Source organism: Erpetoichthys calabaricus, chromosome 1 (assembly GCF_900747795.2).
Source record: "Erpetoichthys calabaricus chromosome 1, fErpCal1.3, whole genome shotgun sequence".
In the NCBI taxonomy this organism is placed as follows: domain Eukaryota; kingdom Metazoa; phylum Chordata; class Cladistia; order Polypteriformes; family Polypteridae; genus Erpetoichthys; species Erpetoichthys calabaricus.
This window is the reverse complement of record NC_041394.2, coordinates 183,851,934-183,876,893: the sequence shown is the minus strand read 5'-3', so window position 1 is coordinate 183,876,893 and position 24,960 is coordinate 183,851,934. Positions and strand designations below refer to the sequence as shown.

Here is a 24,960-nt window from a genome sequence, read left to right as displayed (position 1 = left end):
ACTGAAATTCTTATATTTTCCCCCATGCTTTTCCCATTGTCTTTTCTCAGAAGGCTATTTATATCGACTTGCATTTTCAAAGAGGCATAATTCTGGGAGGAGTTGGTGTGGGACAGAAGGCGCATGCACGTGTGTTACTTTTCATGCTGATCAGGATTTATGTAATGGAAGAACGTGAAAGTTTGCGTACGTACAGATTCCTGCATCTGGATTTTTCTGTGCGTACGCACATTCCCGCTTTTGTGCTTACGCCATGTTATAGTGTGAGTTCTACACACGGCGTTATACATGAGGGCCCTGGTCAGGATGCTCGTCCATCCCGTTTGGCACTTACAAAGGAGAAAATCCAGAAGAGGAACTTCACATACAGTAATTGCTCCTAGCAACTCAAGAGTAAACCTTCTCCCCTGAGAATGAAATACATTCTTTTCAGAATACTACCTAAGAAACTAATGAAATGGCAGTTATTTTTGGACATAGTTCTACCAGCTGACCTCTAACCACCTACATTTTGGTAGTTACTTTGCAGTAAGCTTCAAATGTTTACTGCAAAAGGCTTTACTTAATATAAAGATTGACTGACTGATTGAACCCACAGTACACAAAGCCAATTCTCATGTCTCAGCATCTCCATCTCATCCTGATCCTATCATCAATCCTCTCTGTCTTCACATTTGGTCTCTATTCTCTCTATCTTATCATTTCCTATGTAACTCTTTGATTCTTCATCTAACAGTTGTCAGCCAGTATTCCCTGCTGCTCTGTTGTAGTGCTGAGAATTTGGACATTGTATTTGGTCCTTCTTGTCTCTACATCTTCCATTTCTTAGACCAAAGAATCTCATCTCATTTGAATGGGTGTCACAGTAAGGGCTGGTCTTTACTGTTGTTAATCTCATAATCAGAAACTAATGCATGTATTTGATAGCTTAACTAGACCTTTTGTTTAAATATTTCTTTGTTCAGACTGGTGATTCTAAATGAAAGTTGTAGGCTGCGCTGACGTAATGACTTAGGGCCAGAATATAACTAGTTAAAGGTTAAATGCTGCATAACTGTGGAGACAAATGTAAGTTAAAAATGTTTTTTTTTTTATAATCATTAACTGTTTCAAAAAATTATATTCTTATGCTTCTTTTTTCCACATCTAGATGGTCAACAATGTTCCAGCACATTACAGCAGCATCAGTACACTCCGACTTTCCCCTGGATGATGTAAGCCACAATTTGTTCTAAAAGGCTAACTCTAGGAAAGAGGCCGCCTCATGGCTGTTACAGCTGAAAATACATTTTCCTAAACCTGATTTTTCTTACACCTAGTTGCAAGAAGTTTGTCTGTGTAAAAATAGGAACTAACCTTGGACAGTTCGGTAGTTCATCACAGATTATACTCTCAAACACATCCACATGCTCATATAGTCACCAATGGACCTAACACATGTCTTTGGAATGTGAGAGAAAGATACATGCAGATTTCACTCAGAGAGAAATGGGGCAGTGTGGTGTAGTGGTTAAAGCCTTGGACTTCACACCCTGAAGTTGTGGGTTCAAATCCCACTACTGACACTGTGTGACCTTGAGCAAGTCACTTGACCTGCCTGTCCTCCAATTGGAAAACCAAAAGTAATGTGACCAATTGTATCATAAATGTTGTAAGTTGCCTTGGATAAAGGTGTCAGCCAAATAAGTAAATGTACATGATTTAATTCCAAAGAACATCAGCAGGAACTGGTGTGCCTCCCAGCATTTCATACAAAATATCTTACATTCTTTCTTAGTTACATTCTAAATCCTTATAACATCTTTTTTAGTTCTCTGAGGTTAAACCTGTGCTTAACTTTCAGTTAAATTGGGACCACTAGTTACATACTGTATTTTGGAATAAACAGAAACAGACCATGATAAAGAGTTGGGGAATAACAGAGTGGTACCCCTGTATATTTGAGAACAAGTCAAAAAAAAATGCAAAATAGCGGGTACATCTTTATAGGCAGAGTTAATGAATAAACTGATCACAATATACAAAGATGGTGGTTATTTAGAGGCAAGACTGCAAGGGGCGTGTCATAGGGAACCAGAACCACAAATGAGATCATCAGGTTGGAGTTCCTTCTGTGGGTTTGCAGAGTTAGAAAAGGAGAAAGTATTAGATGACAGCGCCAACCACTGGCCTGGCGGATAATTTCAATTATTCATGCGCACATGTGTGACATTATGTATTTACTATAAGGTATAAAGTGGAGAAGCATTTAGGCCACCTACCAAAGCCTACATTCCTTTACTCCTAATTTTCATAGTGTAGTGTTTCCTATTGGTGATATTTCTTCTTCTGGTCTGGATGCAATTTAGTATCACCACACTTGTAAATATTTTTGATGACTCTGGGCTCCAAACATCCAAATTACTATAGTTTGAGCTCACTATTCCATCTTTCTCCCTTTTTCTTTTATCTCTAAATTAGGTGTATTGTTATTTTACACCGTATTTCTATTTCATCTCATCCTCCACTGTCCTTAATTTAATCTCTTATCTCCTAACACAAAGCTTGCCTCTGTATTCTTTGCAACCCTGCAAAAAGACATTCTTAAGTCACTATCAATTCATTTGGTTTGGGAGTGGTGCCTTTTCCTCTTTCACCATTTTTGATTGGAATGTGATTTTTAAGAATATTACTTTAGCATCAAAGAAACCTATCAACATATCCAGTTTAAATGTCTACATTGCTTGTACTTAACTCACCATAGATACTTTGCTATGTGCTTTTCAGATGACAATTTGTGCTCCCTGTGTTCTTCCAAGTCTTCAGGTGCTTTTCTATACATATTTTGGTAATGCCCCACAGTTATGTTTTTTTGGTATAATGTCTCAAAGTTTCTCTCATCTATATAGCTTTTCCTATAAAATCACTTTTTCCATCAAAAATGTCTTCTTTTGTACTTTTCTACTGTCTTTCTTTCTTCTTTCCAGCAGCGGCTATTCTCTCTAGGCATAATTGCTGCTAATTGGTCCTACCTTCCTGCTGGAAATACCCCAGTTTGCTATCCTGGAAAAAAAAAAATAAAAAAAATTATATATATATATATATATATATATATATATATATATATACAGTGGTGTGAAAAACTATTTGCCCCCTTCCTGATTTCTTATTCTTTTGCATGTTTGTCACACAAAATGTTTCTGATCATCAAACACATTTAACCATTAGTCAAATATAACACAAGTAAACACAAAATGCAGTTTTTAAATGATGGTGTTTATTATTTAGGGAGAAAAAAAATCCAAACCTAAATGGCCCTGTGTGAAAAAGTAATTGCCCCCTTGTTAAAAAATAACCTAACTGGTGTATCACACCTGAGTTCAATTTCCGTAGCCACCCCCAGGCCTGATTACTGCCACACCTGTTTCAATCAAGAAATCACTTAAATAGGAGCTGCCTGACACAGAGAAGTAGACCAAAAGCACCTCAAAAGATAGACATCATGCCAAGATCCAAAGAAATTCAGGAACAAATGAGAACAGAAGTAATTGAGATCTATCAGTCTGGTAAAGGTTATAAAGCCATTTCTAAAGCTTTGGGACTCCAGCGAACCACAGTGAGAGCCATTATCCACAAATGGCAAAAACATGGAACAGTGGTGAACCTTCCCAGGAGTGGCCGGCCGACCAAAATTACCCCAAGAGTGCAGAGACGACTCATCCGAGAGGTCACAAAAGACCCCAGGACAACGTCTAAAGAACTGCAGGCCTCACTTGCCTCAATTAAGGTCAGTGTTCACGACTCCACCATAAGAAAGAGACTGGGCAAAAACGGCCTGCATGGCAGATGTCCAAGACGCAAACCACTGTTAAGCAAAAAGAACATTAGGGCTCGTCTCAATTTTGCTAAGAAACATCTCAATGATTGCCAAGACTTTTGGGAAAATACCTTGTGGACTGATGAGTCAAAAGTTGAACTTTTTGGAAGGCAAATGTCCCGTTACATCTGGCGTAAAAGGAACACAGCATTTCAGAAAAAGAACATCATACCAACAGTAAAATATGGCGGTGTTAGTGTGAAGGTCTGTTGTTGTTTTGCTGCTTCAGGACCTGGAAGGCTTGCTGTGATAGATGGAACCATGAATTCTACTGTCTACCAAAAAATCCTGAAGGAGAATGTCCGGCCATCTGTTCATCAACTCAAGCTGAAGCGATCTTGGGTGCTGCAACAGGACAATGACCCAAAACACACCAGCAAATCCACCTCTGAATGGCTGAAGAAAAACAAAATGAAGACTTTGGAGTGGCCTAGTCAAAGTCCTGACCTGAATCCAATTGAGATGCTATGGCATGACCTTAAAAAGGCGGTTCATGCTAGAAAACCCTCAAATAAAGCTGAATTACAACAATTTTGCAAAGATGAGTGGGCCAAAATTCCTCCAGAGCGCTGAAATAGACTCATTGCAAGTTATCGCAAACGCTTGATTGCAGTTATTGCTGCTAAGGGTGGCCCAACCAGTTATTAGGTTCAGGGGGCAATTACTTTTTCACACAGGGCCATGTAGGTTTGGATTTTTTTTTCTCCCTAAATAATAAAAACCATCATTTAAAAACTGCATTTTGTGTTTACTTGTGTTATATTTGACTAATGGTTAAATGTGTTTGATGATCAGAAACATTTTGTGTGACAAACATGCAAAAGAATAAGAAATCAGGAAGGGGGCAAATAGTTTTTCACACCACTGTATATATATATATATATACTGTATCTATATCTGGAAAGGATCCATTGTTAATCTTATATTATTATGCATTTTTTATGTTATTTGAATGATTATATTTTGCCTTGAAACAAGACCAAGTTACATTATAATTACTTATAAAGTTTTTTTTTTCACTTTTTACAGCTGCAGCACAGGTTAAATGACATGCTCAGAATCAGAAAATAAGCTTAGGGTTTGAATCAGCTAGGCTATGTTTTTAGGTCCATTGCCCTAGCCAATATGACAAGCTACCAGTCTTCAGTCTGTCAATGATCTGTCAATTATTCTCTTACCTAGTCTTTGCCTGTCAAGGTTGTGGGGAAATAGAACCTCTCCTGACAGCAAATAACTGGATACCTGCTGGATTTCATTCTACTCTGTTTCTTGTTTAGATTAGATTAGATAATAGAAACATTATTAATGCCAAGGGGAAATTCAGATGTATACAGCAGCAGAAATAAAAAAAAGGATATAGTCTCACAGAACAAATAATACAGCAGATCAATCAATCGAATAATAAATAAATAAATACATAAACAAATAAATAAAAACATTTATATTGTGCAGAAATTTCAGAATGAACTTACATCAGAAGGAAGCATTGCATTGCCTCATAGCAGTGGGCAGAAAAGATCTCCAGATGTGCTTTGTAGCATACCATGGTAGAATGAGCCTGAAGGTAAAAGTGCTCCAAAAGAGCACTTCCTGGAGGAGACGAAGGGAATATTTCATGATGGCATCCAATTTTGCCACCATCCTCTTTTCCACAACAGTTTCCAGTGTGTCCAGGGTTCACCCTGTGATGGAGCAGGCTTTCCTGACAAGCACATCTTTTGAGCACAGGTTGCTTCTCCAGGAGACTGCAGCATAGAAAAACACACTGTTTACTGTGGACTGATAGAACATTTTCAGCAGCTTGCTACACACATCAAAAGACAGGAGTCTTCTTAGCAAGTACAGTCTGCTCTGGCCCTTCTGGTACAGTGCCACTATGTTGTCAAACCAGTCGAGTTTATGTGAAAATTATGTAATGAAAGAATAATTTCTGGAAAACTGAAAAGAACAAATCAACGGGCTCTGTATTTTGGACAAGCTAACAGTTTTCAAATAAGGAGACACTACTATCTCAGTGCCTTTCTTGTACCTATAGGTAATTTGTTTCATATAATATCAATTTCTTGTTAACTTAATGGTTGATTTTTGTAAGAATGGTATAGTAGTACATTGGATAACACTGCTGTCTTAGCATTCTGGTCCAATTACAAACTATGTGGACCTTGCACTTTGCTTCAGTTTGTGTGTAGTTGTTCTATAGTTTTTCCTTCTCCTTCTACATGGCTACTCAAAACCAGTGTGTGTTTATCAGTTGACTGGTATTTCATACCACGTTCATTCCTGCATTGAGGTTGATTGTACAACAATAGATAGAAGTTTATTTGTCCACAGGGTGATTTTTACAGACAATCAAGAAGATAATTACAGCTTGCTTGAAGAAGGGGCCTGAGTCACCTCGATAGCTTCAATATTATAATCTTTTTAACTAGCCAATAAAAAGTGTCATTTTGCTTGACTTATCATTATAGAAGATCAATGAATAAATATTCTCGTACAATAGATTGACTGAAAAGAAAGAAATCTAAAAAGAAGAAAAACTTCTGACTTGGCTAAAGATAAAAATAGCAGTCATGGTTATAGTGAGGCATTATGCAGGCATAGTGCCTTTGATATAAAGGAGCCCCAGAAGTATTTCTTGACACACGTCTGCTGAATAATTAGTTGGCTGAAAGTCCTTAGTTTTAGTGTGTCAGAGAGAGGATGTGCAGTATTTTTTCATATTGGAACCTAGTTTTGTTTTCATTCTCTCCTTCACTGCCAACTCCAGGGGGTCCAGAGTCTGTCTGCCTTTTTAATTAGATTGTTTATTTGGTGGACCTGTCTTGAAATGATATTATCAGCCCAGCACACCACAGCATAGAATGTTGCACTGGTCATCACAGAGATATAGAAAGGATGTCACTACCCACATTGAAGGAATGCAGTCTCATAAGAAAATATAAACTCTGATTCCCTGTAACTATATGTGAAAATTAGAGTAAGGGATATTTGTCATAACATTTTATTCTCAAATCCACTTACTGTAATCCAATTCAGGGACTCTTAAAACGGAAATAAATGTTCAATCTTTATCTGCTCCTTAAGACTGATATTGCCAGAGCCAAAATGCATATTTTTTAATTTGTTAAAGCAGTGATCTAATCATGACTTTTATGATTTCACTACTTATGGAATGACGTGCAGAGTAAATAAACAGATGTCGTCAAAGTGCCCACCAAATAACTATTTCAGGTTTTTTCTTCAGTTCAGTTTTTTCTTGACAATCTTCCAAGAAAATAACGCATATGTTCTTGAAACATTTTCCTCTTGAGTTTGTGAAACTGAAAATTATTTACAAAAATTTAAAAAATGCAACTGTCTTTAGGAATTACACGTCATTTGAACATATAAAAAAGGATAGGCGTTGAAAGACATTGTAAAGCTAAAGTTTCTCAATTGAAATCAGAGAAATGGGAATCCGCATCAATTACCTATTTTGGTTTTCACGCACTATTATGGAAGTATATAGATTATAAAAGGCTGTAATGGCTTATTAGCCACCGTCCCGCCGGAAGCTGCATTCTCCTTATTACACTCTTTAGAAGTGAAAGCGGAGCAGCGTGCGCTACCTTGTTCGAAGTTATAAAGACTACATTTCCCAGAGTTCTCCACTGTATTACTCGTGTCGCGCTGACCGGAGTGCAGTGTGGTTCTGTTTCGCGGGTAGGTACTGATATTGTGAACCGTTAAAGAGAGAAAGGGATATATGCATTTTGTTGAGAATTTTGGTTTTCTTTTAACACGTATGGGGTAAACAGATAAAGGAAGAGAAAAAAATCGGTAAAAGTAACCCCTAGCTTCGAGGACACGCCTGTTTAGTGTGGCGCACTTTTTCCGTAGTATCCACGTGAGTATGGACTGCTGCTGATCCTTAGCTTAAAGGTACTTACTAAAGGCCCAAACACTTCGTCCGTGGAGGTGCGTTCGAAAACTTGTTTGATTTTAGAGGTGTACGTTTTTTGGGAACATTGAAGACAGTGCCTTTGTTGCAGACTTAGAATGTCAGAGTACAGAGTAAGGAAACTGAATGTGCTGAACTGGTTGCCGGAAATTCGGATCGGCAGCAATGTCTTATTACTCATTTAAAGCAGACATGGTTCTCAAAGTTGAAAAGACGTACCGTTTGTAGATGTGGTGGTTCACTTTCTTAATGTGTTCAGGACCAGAATTCCGAGTCTTCGATAACTTAAGAACAGAAAAAGAGGTTTTGATGAGGTAGCCGGGAATGTGAGTCCTGCTAAAGGGTCCAGCTGCAGGTATTGTCGGAAACTGACATTTTCCGAGTAAACTCCACAAACATTAATTGTCCAGTTTTCTTTTTGTTTTTATAGCCATTTTATTTGCTGCCATGTTTACAGTTTGTGTTTAATAGAATTACACGATGAAACTAGAACTCACTGTCAAAGAAAACGTATTTCTTCGAAAACAAATGAGGGCACTCATAACAAATAATTATACGCATTTAAAAAAATAAATTTTGTTGGTTACTTGGTTTATTTTCTTGATTTCTGTAAATAAAGGTTAAAAAAAATAAATAAATAAAGGTACCTGATACCCTAGGTGCATTTCAGCAAAACTGAGGACAGATGTGTGCGCGTTTCTCAAACCTGGCTAAGTTTAATTTAGCACACCCCTGTTAACGTTCGTTTTGTCTTTTTAACTAAATTATTGCTCATGTAAAACTGCTATTTTATGTATGCTTTGGCTATACATTATCCAGCCTGTTTAATTAGTTCCTGTTTCATGTTGAACTATTGTGCAGAGTAACATGTTATAGAAGTGCGTACTTACACACTACACATCATACATGCACACACACACACTCCTTAGGGACTAATTTTAAAGTTGATAATGTTTGGGACAGGGGGGGGGGGGGGGGGGGGTGATACTTTCTCCGTAGGTCCATATTTCGCAAATACAGTGACTGGGATGCGAGTTTAGAGTTGTGAGGTAGCTGCACAAAGCTCTGTTGCTGCCCAAGGTGTGTTAACTAGTTAGGTTGCTGGTGATTATAGATAGACTAGCAAAATACCCGCGCTTCGCAGCGGAGAAGTAGTGTGTTAAAGAGGTTATGAAAAAAAAAAAAGGAAACATTTTAAAAATAACGTAACATGATTGTCAATGTAATTGTGTTGTCATTGTTATGAGTGTTGCTGTCTTTTATATATATATATATATATATATATATATATATATATATAATATACACATCCACATAAACATATATATACATATACAAATTTACATATCTACATATATAGACATACATATATACATACATACATTCTCATATATATACTGTACGAGCTGTATATACCCGGCGTTGCCCGGGGCAGAAGTAACCTAATCGGTCAAACACTTACATATATACCAAAGTAAACCTAATCGGTTAAACAGCTTCATATATACAGAAGCGAACCTAATTGGTCAAACAGTTATGAATGTGCAGAATGATTTTACAAACATTATGCGTGTTAACAATCATTAAAAAGAAAAGATTGAGGAACTGTTCTTCTATATGTGATGAAGCCACTAATAAGACAGATTTTTTTCAGGACCCAGCTGTTTCATAACTAAACTACTGCCACCCCAAAGTAATGCCTAATAGTGGTTTTTGGGGTAGCTGTGGAATAAAAAGGGTGTTTTTTAGTCAGTAAGAATCTGACAGTACCCTTCAGTACGGGCTGAAGGGTGCCTATGTAAGGTTTTACATCCTTCCCGTATGGAAAAAAAACCATACTAAACTTTTTTTTCATCATTACAGATAATCTCAGTCAAATCGAAGTACGCATTCTCAATTTATTTTTATCTAATTTTTACTTTTTCACAAAGCCATCCCATGCCAATTTGTATGAATAAACTTTTGCTAGAGAGTTAGCAAAAGTTTATTCATGCACATATTTTAATACGGATAATCTATCTCTAATGAAGGTTCTCATTTTCATTCTAATTTAAAATAATAATAGATACTCATTTTTTTCTTCTGTTTTAGAAAAACCAATCTATGCCACCTACGTCTTCGTCAAGTCAGCTTCATCCAGCTTCATCACATATAGAAGAAGAGTTCCTCAATCTTTTCTTTTTAATGATTGTTAACACGCATAATCTTTGTAAAATTATTCTGCACATGCATAACTGTTTGACCAATTAGGTTCGCTTCTGTATATATGAAGCTGTTTCATCGATTAGGTTTGCTTTTGTATTTATGTAACTGTTTGACCAATTAGGTTTGCTTATGTATATAGATTAGCTGTTTGTCCGATTAGGTTCGCTTCTGTATATATGAAGCTGTTTATCCGATTAGGTTCGCTTTTTTTATATATGTAACTGTTTGACCGATTAGGTTTACTTTGGTATATATGTAAGTGTTTGACCGATTAGGTTACTTCTGCCCCGGGCAACGCAGGGTATATACAGCTCGTATATATATATAGCAAAATACCCGCGCTTCGCAGCGGAGAAGTAGTGTGTTAAAGAGGTTATGAAAAAAAAAGGAAACATTTTAAAAATAACGTAACATGATTGTCAATGTAATTGTGTTGTCATTGTTATGAGTGTTGCTGTCTTTTATATATATATATATATATATATATATATATATATATATATAATATACACACACACATAAACATTTATATACATATACATATATATACATATCTACATATACACATGTACATATATATACAGACACATACATAAACACACACATAAGACTTACTGAGTGAAACGGGCTTTCATTGACAATCATGTTACGTTATTTTTAAAATGTTTCCTTTTTTTTTTCATAACCTCTTTAACACACTACTTCTCCGCTGCGAAGCGCGGGTATTTTGCTAGTATATATATATATATATATATATATATATATATATATATATACATACATACATGCAGTTTTAATAACACAGAAATCAATATAAACATTAACATCATTATCATATGAGAATATGAAGTAATATATAAGAAGCACATTTCATATAAATATAAATTATTAAACAGTAAAATCTTCTTCTGTAATTTGCTACCGTGGCAATTTGTGTGTCTGTCCAGGATTTTAAATGACCTGTAGCTCGCAAACCGTTGCACCTATACACTTGAAATGTGGTACACATATAGTACGTCACGTCTACTATCCGCTTTATGGGTGATGATTGTTTTAGTCTTTTTATCTTTATTTTATTTTATTGTACAATCAAGTCCTATCTGCGCACAGCAGGGCAGCCGTGGGCGGATGCGTATGGTGTATTCACTCGATGTTATCGTGCATTGCGCTGTCAGTGGTATTTTGATAAAAGAATTTGAACAACATATAAGAAGCGTATAAATTATTAAACAGTAAAACATTAACATTTAAGAAGTAAAGTTACATTAAGTACTACTGCTGTGCCTTCGGGTATACCTCATTTTTTGTTTGCCCATTACATGCTTAAATGTATACATTTTTTGGTGCACCTACCCGAGAACACGCGACATATAACCGAGCGTGGGAGAAGCATGGATTTTAAACCCGCGTTGAGTTGATGTGCTGGTCTCCCTCGTGAAATAACTGGTAATGTTTGACTAAAATCTACAGCGAGTAAAACGACATTAGCTCCTATTTTTTTTTTACGATCTCTGAGATGTTGCTTTTTTCGGTTCAAGGCTTCATAAGCTCTTTTATGTTGTATGGTGTACTTATCCCAAACCATCATGTGATTGTATGGGTGGTTACCTGGCACTGTAGGGTTGCCACCCGTCCTTTAAAATACGGAATCGTGCCGCTTTTGAGAATGAAATTGCGCGTCCCGTTTTGAATCAATACTGGACGGGATTTATCCCGTATTTTTTTTATAATTTTTTTTTTAAAGCAGCGTCTCATGCAAATCATCCCACACGCATTTTATGAAGATGCCTCCTTTACTACTTTTGATTGGGTAATACTTGATGTCATCGTTAGTTTGATTGGTGTTTTTAACTGTCCAGTGAGTAGGGCGTGTCTTTCAACCGTAAGCAGATTTTTTGCAGTGGTATCACTGACCTCGACGACGGCGACGTTATACGTCAAAAATAAATTACGATAAATGACGATTTTAGCGATACTTTATTACGACGGCGGCTACATAGACACGATCAAATAAAAACAAAAAAATCAAATAATCATTCTCATTTTCAAAACGTCGAAAAAACGACGGAATGAAAAAAGGCCCACCCGACGACCCACCCATTCCATTTTTATATATATAGATGTATGTGTGTATGTGTATATATATATATATATATATATATGTGTATATGTGTGTATATATATATATATATATATATATATATATATGTATATGTGTGTATATACTGTGTATATGTGTGTATATACTGTGTATATATATGTGTATATATATATATATATATATATGTGTATGTGTGTATATATATATGTGTATGTGTGTGTGTATATATATATATGTGTATGTGTGTATATATATATGTATATGTGTGTATATACTGTGTATATATATGTGTGTATATATATATATATATATATATATATATATATATATATATATATATATACTGTGTGTGTGTGTGTATATATATATATATATATATATATACACTGTATATGTACATATGTACTTATTGGCTCCTGTATTTAGGATATAGCAGGTTGGATAATGGACGGATGGACATCTGTATGCATAGCCGTATTTGCCCGTTTTCATTTTTTTTCTTTGTTCAGTAATATTTCAGTAAACCCGGAGCTTGTCAGTTCAAATCCTGGTACTGACACCACTGTGACACCCTGAGGAAGTCACTTCACCTGCCTGTGCTGCAAAAAACAAAAGTAATGTAACAAATTGTACCTCAGATGTTGTAAGTTGGTGGAATAAAGGCATAAGTAAAATAGATAAATATGTATTATACACATAGGAACTATTCATTTATTTTCAGTTAAGTCATCTGCAGCAAACTTTTATAAATGAGGGTTTCTGATTTTTAGATAGTGCAAACTGTTTCTTCTTCATTGACGTTTTCTCTTGGAGAGCTTTTTTCATTTCATTGAAAATGAAAGCAGCAGCTGCCAAAATATGTAGCTTTCTTATTAATTTTTCAACATTGTGTAAAATAAATGTATAAAGTAACATAAAAGGTTTAAATACTGGTTATCCTTTTACAGTAAAATATTACTAAAGAGATACAAAAAAAGTAAAATGGATATGTTCTTTTTCTTTAAGGAGATTAAATATTACTGAAGAAAGAAAAAAAAAAAATTAAACAGCCAAATGGGGCTATGCATACGAACTTAAAAGGTTTAAATAAAACAGAAATATATATTTTATTTTTACTTGCTTAACTTGTGGAGGGTGTATCCTGTAGCAAAGCCCTAACTTTTTTCGTGAAAACCCGTTTCAGTAAATAAGTGTTAAAAACAGGTGTAAAGATATTGACAATAAGCTACGCAAACCCAGGAAGACATGAAATCGTTTAAATCAAGTATCATTACATCTTCCTTTCTTAAAGAGAAGTAAGGCAGTACTTATAAGCTTACATCTATAATAATAAAAGGCAAAGCCCTCACTGACTGACTCACTCACTCACTGACTGACTGACTCATCACTAATTCTCCAACTTCCCGTGTAGGTGGAAGGCTGAAATTTGGCAGGCTCATTCCTTACAGCTTACTTACAAAAGTTAGGTTTCATTTCGAAATTCAAAGCGTAATGGTCATAACTGGAACATATTTTTTGTCCATACACTCTAATGGAGGAGGCGGAGTCACGTATCGCGTCATCACGCCTCCTACGTAATCACGTGAACTAAAAACAAGGAAGAGATTTACAGCACGAGTCACACGCGGGAACGAAGGTAAATGACGTTAATTTTTGACTGTCTTTTAATACTGTGTAAGCATACATATTAACACATGTGCAATTAAACGTGTGCATTTACGGGGTGATTTCTCAGGCTTAAAAGCTCGCCTTTTACTAAAAAGGTAAATGCAAAACTGTTTTCAATCAGTTTATTGAAACACTCCCGTTAACGATTGCAATAACATATTCGCGAGATAAAAGAACGAAGTAGGGGGAAATGGAGGAAGAGCCGCAAACAGCGAACAGCAAAAAATTAATTAAACAATTGAGAACGGAGCGAGTGAAGCATACAAGCATGTTCATAAGGGAAACAAAGCACGGTGTAAAACGTAAGTTTAAATTAAGTTTATAGAAACGCTCCCGCTGCGGATTGCAATAACATATTCGCGAGATAAAAGTTTAATGAGAAGACACGAGGTATAAACGAACCACACGCCGTGGCGCAACGTTAGGGGCAACAGTTTCAACCATTCTATGATCTGCTTCTCGCAACTGAAAGACGGCACATGGCGGATGTTAGCCGACTTGCTGACCGCAATGTTAGGGGCTTCAACTATGGCGCTGACGCCACATCTCAGGGCCAACACTTTGCAGACTGTACTTAAAAGACACGCCCTCCTCACTGGACAGTTAAAAAGACCAATCAAAGTAACGATGACATCAAGTATTACCCAATCAAAAGTAGGAAAGGAGGCATCTTCATAAAATGCGTGTGGGATGATTTGCATGACACGCTGCTTTAAAAAAAAAAAATGATAAAAAAAATACGGGATAAATTCCGTCCAGTATTGATTCAAAACGGGACGCGCAATTTAATTCTCAAACGCGGCACGATTCCGTATTTTAAAGGACGGGTGGCAACCCTACAGTGCCAGGTAACCACCCATACAATCAGATTGTGATTCAGACTAGGAATGCAATGAATGTAATTACCCCGATCTACATACAAGGCGAAAGTCTTGCAACATTCAAAGATGATGGTTTGGGATAATTAGTACTTATTAAGTACACCATGGAACATAAAAGAGCTTATGAAGCCTTGAACCGAAAAAAGCAAGATCTCAGAGATCGTAAAAAAAAAAAAGGAGGTAATGTCGTTTTACTCGCTGTAGATTTTAGTCAAACATTACCAGTTATTCCACGAGGGAGACCAGCAGATGAACTCAACGCGTGTTTAAAATCCATGCTTCTCCCACGGTCGGTTATATGTCGCGTGTTCTCGGGTAGGTACACCAAAAAATTTATACATTTAAGCATGTAATGGGCAAACAAAAAATGAGGTATACCCGAAGGCACTGCAGTAGTACTCAATGTAACTTTACTTCTTAAATGTTAATGTTTTACTGTTTAATAATTTATACGCTTCTTATATATTGTTCAAATTCTTTTATCAAAATACCAGTGACAGCGCAATGCATGATAACATGGAGTGAATACACCATACGCATCTGCCCACGGCCGCCCTGGTGTGCACAGATAGGAGTTGATTCTAAAATAAAATAAACATAAAAAGAGTAATACAATCATCACCCATAAAGTGGATGGCAGACGTGACGTATTATATGTGTACCAGATTTCAAGTCAATAGGTGAAACGGTTTGCAAGCTACAGGTGATTTAAAATCCTGGACAGACCAACGAAAAGCCACGGTAGCAAATTATAGAAGAAGATTTTACTGTTTAATAATTTATATTTATATGAAATGTGCTTCTTATATATTACATCATATGAGAATATGAAGTAATATATAATGATGTTAATGTTGTTTATATTGATTTCTATGTTATTGTAAGTGCATCTATGTGTGTATATGTATATATAATATATGTGTGTGTGTGTGTGTATATGTATGTGTATATATATATATATATATATATATATATATATATATATATATATATATATATATATATGACAGCAACACTCATAACAATGACAACACAATTACATTGACAATCATGTTACGTTATTTTAAAACTGTTTCCTTTACTTTTTCATAACCTCTTTAACACACTACTTCTCCGCTGCTAAGCGCGGGTATTTTGCTAGTATTTATATATAGATAGATATCTATATATATATCTGAAGCCGTGTGCAAGCACACTCTTGAGAATGCAACGTATAGTTGTACAGAAGAAAAGCAATCTTGCCTCAAATGAATGGCAACCTTTTGTAGGTCTATGAACTTAATTTAAACTTTAGGTTTACACGGTGCTTTCTTTCCGAAGTACCTGCACTCATGAATATGTCTGTATGTGTCAGTCGGTCAAATCCACGCGCTTCGCACCGGCGAAGTGCCGCTTTTAAATTTTTATTAAGAAGAAAATAAAACGTTTTTAAATTGAGGGAAAATATACTAATAACAGTTTGTTAAGGATCTGTTTTTTTGTGAAGCTGCCTTTACTCGAGTGATAACTTCGACCTGACTTGGTGGCCAAGTATAAGCGTTACCTGGTAGGTAACCACCCATACAATCAGATTGTGAATCAGACTACGAATGCCGTGAATGTAATTACACACTCACTGCACTTGCTTACGGTAATCGAACCTCGGACGTCAGCGCTAGAGGGGCTTAGCAGCGGTGAAGTATTGCTTTTAAATTTTAATTAAGAACAAAAGAAAACCTCAGAGGTTCGATTCCCGTAAGGGAGTGAAGTGAGTGTCCGGTTACCTACCAGGTAACGCTTATGGTTGGACAGCAAGTGACGTAACATCAGCCACGGTGCCTTCAGTTGTGAGAAGCAGATCATAGAATGATTGAAAATAGTTTTGCATTTACCTTTTTAGTAAAAGGCAAGCTTTTAAGCCTGAGAAATCACCCCGTAAATGCACACGTTTAATTGCACATGTGTTAATATGTATGCTTACACAGTATTAAGACAGTCAAAAATTAACGTCATTTACCTTCATTCCCGCGTTTGACTCGTGCTGTAAATCTCTTCCTTGTCTTTAGTTCACGTGATTACGTAGGAGGCGTGATGACGCGATACGTGACTCCGCCTCCTCCATTAGAGTATATGGACAAAAAATATGTTCCAGTTATGACCATTACGCGTAGAATTTCGAAATGAAACCTGCCTAACTTTTGTAAGTAAGCTGTAAGGAATGAGCCTGCCAAATTTCAGCCTTCCACCTACACGGGAAGTTCGAGAATTAGTGATGAGTCAGTCAGTCAGTGAGGGCTTTGCCTTTTATTATGTATAGATTAAACAGTAAAATCTTCTTCTATAATTTGCTACCGTGGCTATTCGTTTGTCTGTCCAGGATTTTAAATCACCTGTAGCTCGCAAACCGTTTCACCTATTGACTTGAAATCTGGTACACATATAGTACGTCACGTCTGCTATCCGCTTTATGGGTGATGATTGTATTACTCTTTTTATCTTTATTTTATTTTATTGTAGAATCAACTCCTATCTGTGCACACCAGGGCGGCCGTGGGCAGATGCGTATGGTGTATTCACTCCATGTTATCGTGCATTGTGCTGTCACTGGTATTTTGAAAAAAGAATTTGAACAACATATAAGAAGCGTATAAATTATTAAACAGTAAAACATTAACATTTAAGAAGTAAAGTTACATTGAGTACTACTGCAGTGCCTTCGGGTATACCTCATTTTTTCTTTGCCCATTACATGCTTAAATGTATACATTTTTTGGTGTACCTACCTGAGAACACGTGACATATAACCGACCGTGGGAGAAGCATGGATTTTAAACACGTGTTGAGTTCATCTGCTGGTCTCCCTCATGGAATAACTGGTAATGTTTGACTAAAATCTACAGCGAGTAAAACGACATTACCTCCTTTTTTTTTTTTTTTTTTTTTTTACGATCTCTGAGATCTTGCTTTTTTCGGTTCAAGGCTTCATAAGCTCTTTTATGTTGTATGGTGTACTTATCCCAAACCATCATCTTTGAATGTTGCAAGACTTTCGTCTTGTATGTAGATCGGGGTAATTACATTCATTGCATTCCTAGTCTGAATCACAATCTGATTGTATGGGTGGTTACCTGGCAGGTAACGCTTATGCATGGTGATCAAGTTGTCTAACATCCGCTACGTGCCCTCTTTTAATTGCGAGAAGCAGTTGTATATAGCCAAATTCTCGCGCTTCGTTGCGGCGAAGTACTGCTTTTAATTTTTTATTAAGAAGAAAAGAAAACTTTTTTAAAAGGATCGAAAATATACCAATAACAATTTGTTAAGGATCTGTTTGTTTGTGAAGCTCCCTTTTCACAGCTGTCGCGCTACGGCGTGTGTTTCGTTTATTTGACAGTATGTAGATCGTGGTAATTACATTCATGGCATTCGTTTTCTGAATCACAATCTGATTGTATGGGTGGTTACCTGCCAGGTCACGCTTGTGGTTTGTCAGCAAGTCGCCTTACGTCCGACACGTGCCCTCTTTCTGTTCCCAGAAGCAGATCATAGAATGGTTTTAATAGTTTACTTTCAAATAATGCAAAGAGTATGCGACATGTTTCTCCCTAATTCTGGGCTCATCAGGCGTACACACTCTCTGCATCCCCTCTCCGGAATCGAATCTCTATCGTCAGCGCCAGAGGTGAAGCCCCCAATGTTGCGCTACGGCGTGTGGTTCGTTTATACCTCGTGTCTTCTCATTAAACTTTTATCTGGCGAATATGTTATTGCAATCCGCAGCGGGAGCGTTTCTATAAACTTAATTTAAACTTACGTTTTACACCGTGCTTTTTTCCCTTATGAAGATGCTTGTATGCTTCACTTGCTCGCTTCTTATTGTTTCGCTCCCTTCTCAATTGTTTAATGAATTTTTTGTTCTTCGCTGTTTGCGGCTCATCCTTCATTTCTCCCTACTGCGTTCTTTTATCTCGCGAATATGTTATTGCAATCTGCAGCGGGAGCGTTTCTATAAACTTAATTTAAACTTACGTTTTACACCATGCTTTGTTTCCCTTATGAAGATGCTTGTATGCTTTACTCGCTCGCTTCTTATTGTTTCGCTCCCTTCTCAATTGTTTAATGAATTTTTTGTTCTTCACTGTTTGCGGCTCCTCCTTCATTTCTCCCTACTGCGTTCAGTCTTTTCACGTGATTACGTGGGAGGCGTGATGACATGACACTCAACTCCTCCTCCCACGGCCATCGAGCTGCTGTCCTTTACAGTATATTGTGAAAAAAGAGGTTCCAGTTATGACCATTACGCGTTGAATTTCGAAATGAAACCTGCCTAACTTTTGTAAGTAAGCTGTAAGGAATCGGCCTGCCATCAGCCTTCCACCTACACGGGAAGTTGCAGAATTAGTGATGAGTCAGTCAGTCAGTCAGTCAGTCAGTCAGTGAGGGCTTTGCCTTTTATTAAGTAGTATAGATAGATAGATAGATTAATACCAGTGGGAAATTCACATTTTCCAGCAGCAGCATACTGATACAATAAATAATATTAAAGAATGATAATAATGGAGGTGAAAAACAGACAATAACTTTATTATTTATCCTCTTTTTATGGTGAATATTGTCCAGAGGAGTTTTAGGGGAACAGAATTTTTTTTTTTTTTTTTTTTTTTTAAACACATTTCTAAAGTTGGAGTCCTGGTGGATTAAATAACTTGATGACCATGGGTATTTTTCAATATAATAGCTTTGATAGTAGCTTTTCATTTGTAATTCACTTAATTTTTTTATTCAATATTTTTTTTGGATGATCAAAAAAAAAAAAAAAAAACATGGTTAACAAAAGTCATGAGATTTGTAGATGTAATAAACGGTGTCTTCAAAATATTAAGCTCCATGATCAGTTATCTAATTTTACCGAATATGCTAAAATTTTGATCTGTCTGTTGTTTTGATTTAAATGCACTGAAACTCAATTTGTTTTTAAACATGATGTTTGGGGGAAGAGACTTAAATATTGAAATGAATATTGAGAAAAGCCAAGCAAAATGACACCTTTTATTGGCTAACTAAAAAGATTACAATATGCAAGCTTTCGAGGCAACTCAGGCCCCTTCTTCAGGCAAAATGTAATACAGAAACTGGAGTTTCCTATGTTTATATACACACTCTAGGACAAGAAACAACATTGGTAAATATTTAAATGAGAAATTTTAAATGTAAAAAATTAATAGATTCATTCAGGCTAGGGTTAATTTAACGAGAGAAAAGAACAATTTATTGTCAAGATCTCTGGATAAGATAACTATGCAACAAAGTCTTTTGAAGTTTGTAATGAGTTTTTTCAAAACAATGTGGGTCTGTAGACAGGTTGTCTGTCATTCTCTCAGAATTGTTTCTGTATTACATCTTGCCTGAAGAAGGGGCCTGAGTTGCCTCGAAAGCTTGCATATTGTAATCTTTTTAGTTAGCCAATAAAAGGTGTCATTTTGCTTGGCTTTTCTCTACATTCATAATGGCTAACACGGTACAACACCCTAGTACTACAGAAATGAATATTGAAATGTTCTCTTTGCATGGATGGTTAACCCTTCACATTAACGTGCAGCCACATTACATGCTTTTTTTATGGCAAAAATATTGTTTTCAAAGCAAGCATATTCTAGAATGTTCTTGAAATATTCCAGTTTGTCTGCCTACAGGGCAGATTTTTCTGTGCAAGTCTTTGTCCAGTTGTAGGTCATTTAGATTGACATAAGTAGGTATGTTGTTTTCCAGTTACACCATGTTAATGGCTAAATTCTATCATTTAGTACAGTGGTTTTTAAATTCCGTTCTAGAGAATCACTTTGGACTTAGGGTTTTTGTCCCAACCATCTTGTACTTTAAACTGGACTCTTGACCCTTTTTTTCCCCAAAAAAAAAAAAAGTTACATACTGAGGTTTTCTAAAAAATTTTTATTGTATTATATCAAACATATCGCTCTGTTAAATGGAGATAGTCTCAACTTTAAAATCTTTGTCATCATGAAAATTTTCATTTCACAATTCCAGGTCTTCTGGTTATTTAAGCCACTAACTGCTACCTGTCGATTACTTAGACTTGAATGCGTCTTAAATGTTGGCCTCAGAGTTAATTTTAGCGGCACACCATCTTTTGGGATGTATTTTGTGATGGCATGTGATAATAAAATGCATTGCATTTTTCATTCCAACAGATTGCACATTGGAAACAGTTTTAGTAATGCATTTTATTACTACAAATGTTTGTGATATGCTGTCTGTTGAATTGACAGAGACATACCAACCAGATTGACACAGATTTTTCCTTTTATTAAGCAGTATTACTTACTAATTTTATTAGCATGCTAGTTAAGTCTGATGCAGAAGCAGCAGAAGGATTTCGGCATTCATTGTCATTTTCCATGGTATCTTTTCTGTCTGTCATTAAAAATCAAGATTAGATTACAATACAGAAAGTAGGTAAGGTCAATTAATAGAAAAAATGGTAAAAGACAGTTAAACCATATGGCAAAAGTACACATTTCTAAATATACTAGGGGGCTCCGCCCCCTGCTCGCTTCGCTCGCCAACCCCTGGCGTTGGGACATGAGAAAGAGTCAGATGTATGAATTAGATATAGAATAGTGTGCAGCTTTGGATGATGCCCATAGAAATAACAAATAGAGTGTTTGTCATATATTAATGTTTTATTGGAATATTTCTTTGTATACAACATTAGTAGTAAAGATGGTGTCTTGTCCTTGAATGAGTCTTCCTTGGCATGGATTATTTATAATTTTAACTTTAACGTCAGATGAACGGCGAACACGTGAGAAGGCAACATAAAGTTGTCCATGTCCAAAAACGGGTTCAGAGAGGTAGATGCCAACCTTGTCCATGGTTTGTCCTTGTGATTTGTTGATGGTCATGGCAAATGCAGGTTTAATGGGGAACTGTCGGCGTTTCAATGTAAAAGGTAATTCTAGCTCAGAACTTGTAAGGTCAATTCTAGGAATGAGAACAGTATTGTTAGCATGTGATCCTGTAAGAACTGTCGCTTGAATAACATTGCGTGTCATGGTGTTGACGACTAACCGTGTGCCATTGCATAAACCCTGTTTTGTGTTAAGGTTTCTTAATAGCATGATTATTGTTCCGTTTTTAAGGGCAAGGTCGTGTTGTGGTAATCCGGCAGGGTTAATAGTGTTCAAATATTCTAAGGGGAAATTTATATGTTCATTGTCGTCATCAGAGTCAACTTTGTCTGAGCTTAGAAAGATCTGTGTCTCTCCAGGAAGTAATGAAATGACTTGGTTATTAATGTGATTAACATTAATATTTTTTGGACATAATATAGTGCGTTGTGTTAACAGGGGTATTTGGTCTAATGTGATTGCTGTTCCAAATATCTCTTTTACTAAGTTGTCTGAGATAAAGGATTGTGGAATGGAAATAATATCTGGGTGAAGTCCATCTGTATTTGTGAGTGTACCATTTCCCAGTTGTATTAGCCAACTGTTATATTCTGGATCTGGACATCGCATGTTTTGTACCAACTGTATTGTTTTAAAGCAATGCCAATTGTCTGCGTATTTTAAGGTGGACTGAGCAATAGCTGAGCGCATGGCATGTGGAACAATAGCTAAGCATTGTCTAAAATCTCCTCCTAATAAAAGAACTTTTCCTCCAAAGGGAATATTATTATTCATCAACGTTTGTAGAAGTTTATCAATGGTGTTGAGTAAGTGACTGGATGCCATTGTACATTCATCAATAATTATCAGTTTTGCAAGACGGATGTCTCGGGCATTGCTACTGTGAATGTTCATAGTGGATACTGATGTCTCTGTGATTGGGACCGGTATTTTGAATATTGAGTGACATGTACGACCATTTATTAACAGATTTGCTGCCACTCCGGAGGATCGCAGTCACTGTTAATATGTTTCCTTTTCTGCAGTTGAACGGTTAATAGTGCTTTATTGTAAGGAGATCCACCTATGCTGACACCTATGCTGTCTAGTGTGAAGGTGTTGACGTTCACTTTAGAATATGTGGCTTTGGGTGTCACTTCTTATGGATGTGTGTGTGTGTGTGTGTGTGTGTGTGGGGGGGGTGAGGATTGTTGTTGCGCGAGCGTCTTCTTTCTTTTTGTGTTCCTGTGTCTTGTTTGAATCCCCCTCTTTGTGTGTGTCCCGTCCGTTGCTTGTAGGGTCTGTGGGGTGGGCTTCGCTCGCCAACCCCTGGTTTTGGGAATGACAAAGAGCGTGATGTATGAATGAGATATAGAATAGTGTGACGGTGTAGATGATGCAAATAGAAATCAAACAATAAAGTGTGTGGCACAGTGTAAAGGTTTATTTGAAAATTTCTTTGTACACGCCGTTTAAGTGTAAAAGGTAATTCCAGCTCAGAACTTGTAAGGTCATTTAAGATGGTTATTGTTGTGATCAGAGTCAAGTTTGTCAGAGCTTAGAAAGAGTTGTGTCTCTCTAGAAAGTAATGGAATGACTTGGGTATTTATGTTTTCCACAGTAATATTTTTTGGACATAATATAGTGCGTTGTGTTAAAAGGGGCATTTGGTCTAATGAGATTGCTGTTCCAAATGTCTCTGTAACTAAGTCGTCGCAGATAAAGGCTTGAGGAATTGTAATAATATGTGGCTGAAGTCCATCTGTATTGGTGAGTGTACCATCTCTCAGTTGTAATAAGCAATTGTTATGATCTGGTTCTGGACATCGTATCTTTTTTACTAACTGTATCTTTTGAAAGTAATGCCAATTGTTTGCGTATTTTAAGGTGCACTGAACAATAGCTGAGTGCATGGCATCTGGAAGAATAGCTAATCACTGTCTAAAATCTCCTCCTCATAAAAGTACCTTTCCTCCAAATCGAATATTATTATTCATAAACGTTTGTAGAAGTTTATGAATGGTGTTGAGTAAGTGACTTCATGTCATTGAACATTCATCAATAAACAACATTTTTTCAAGACGGATGTCACGTGCAGTGCCACCGTTAATGTTCATAGTGGATACCGATTTGTAGGATCTAATGCAGTTGATAAAGATTTAACTTTCAGGTACATCGTCAGTTATAAGCTTCTGTAGATATTCAGTATATGAATGTAAAGAAGGCAGTCTAATTTGACCCTTTTGACAACAACGTGTAAATGTATAACTTGTATTGCCAGTTGTTTCTTCAGGGAAGTGAACTGAATGACAATGATTGCAAATGACATTCATTAATCCGAATGAATTTTCCTGGTGTATGTTTTCCTTGTGCCGTTTGAGAGGCGCGTTGTTGCATGTGTAGTATTTGGGACGTGTTGTTTTGGAGCTGTAATCGATTTGCCTGTGCTGTGTGAGAAGCCCGTTGTAGCCTTCGCTGCCATTAACGTATGTCTGAGACGGGAGGTGTTTCGTTTTGAATCCGTGCCTGTTGCGATGCAACACTTTGATTGATAGATTGCGTAATGTGGATCTAGGATGTAGATTTGTGCATATTTGCGTTGTTGATTTGTTTCAGGGTGCACTGTTCCAATGTGATGCAGTATTTGTGCACATATGCGAAAGCAGTATGGTCCATTGCCTTTTGGTGGCCTGATATTTACTCCGGTATATGCAAAAGCAAATGAACTGTTGTAGGATCTAATGCAGTTCATAAAGTTTTTACTTTTAGGTACATCGTTAGTTAGAAGCTTTAGTTGAGCTTTGCGTTTTTGGAGTCGAGACATTTTTTCTTATGGATGTGTGGGGGGGATCGTTGTTGCGCGAGCGTTTTGTTTCTTTTTGTGTTCCTGTGTCTTGTTTGAATCCCCCTCTTTGTGTGTGTCCCGTCCCTTGCTTGTAGGGTCTGTGGGGTGGTTTTGTGTTCTTTTTTTTGGTCTTCCATGGGCTTGTTGAATCCCCCTCTTGGTGTGTGTCCCGTCCCGTGCCTGTAGGGTGGCGGGGGTATGGTCGTGCCTTGCTATTGTGCGCTCGTCTGTTCTTTTTTTTTTGTTGTGTTTAGTTTCGTGTGCAATGTGTTTCGTGCTTTCCCCTCGTTTGAGTACTCTGTAATGTTTTTTTTCCTTATTTTGGTGCTTGTTGAGCCTCATTTTTGTGACTCCTTTCTGTATGTGCTCACTCCTGTTTTCTGTGCTCTTGTCGGACTCTTTTTGCGCCTGCGTCTCTCGCGGACCCTCATCCGCCTCTCTCGCCCTCTTTTGTCCGCCTTTCTCGGGTCCTCAGCCGACTCTCGCGGACTGTTTGTTGCGCCGGCGCAGTACGTCTTTTTGCAGCTACGGCCCATGGCCGGATGTGCCTGCGTCCATCATCCGGTTTAGCATTCTC

At 36.9% G+C, this 24,960-nt stretch overlaps 1 protein-coding gene across 1 annotated transcript in view; it reads left to right on the top strand.

Annotated features, from left to right (window-relative positions):
- Positions 1–7,451: 7,451 nt before the first annotated feature.
- Positions 7,452–24,960, top strand: part of siva1 (SIVA1, apoptosis-inducing factor) — a 35,973-nt gene continuing 18,464 nt past the window's right edge. The window contains exon 1 of the mRNA XM_051923204.1: positions 7,452–7,558. The gene's annotated coding sequence lies outside the window, so the exon portion shown is untranslated. The remainder of the gene's footprint in view (positions 7,559–24,960) is intronic.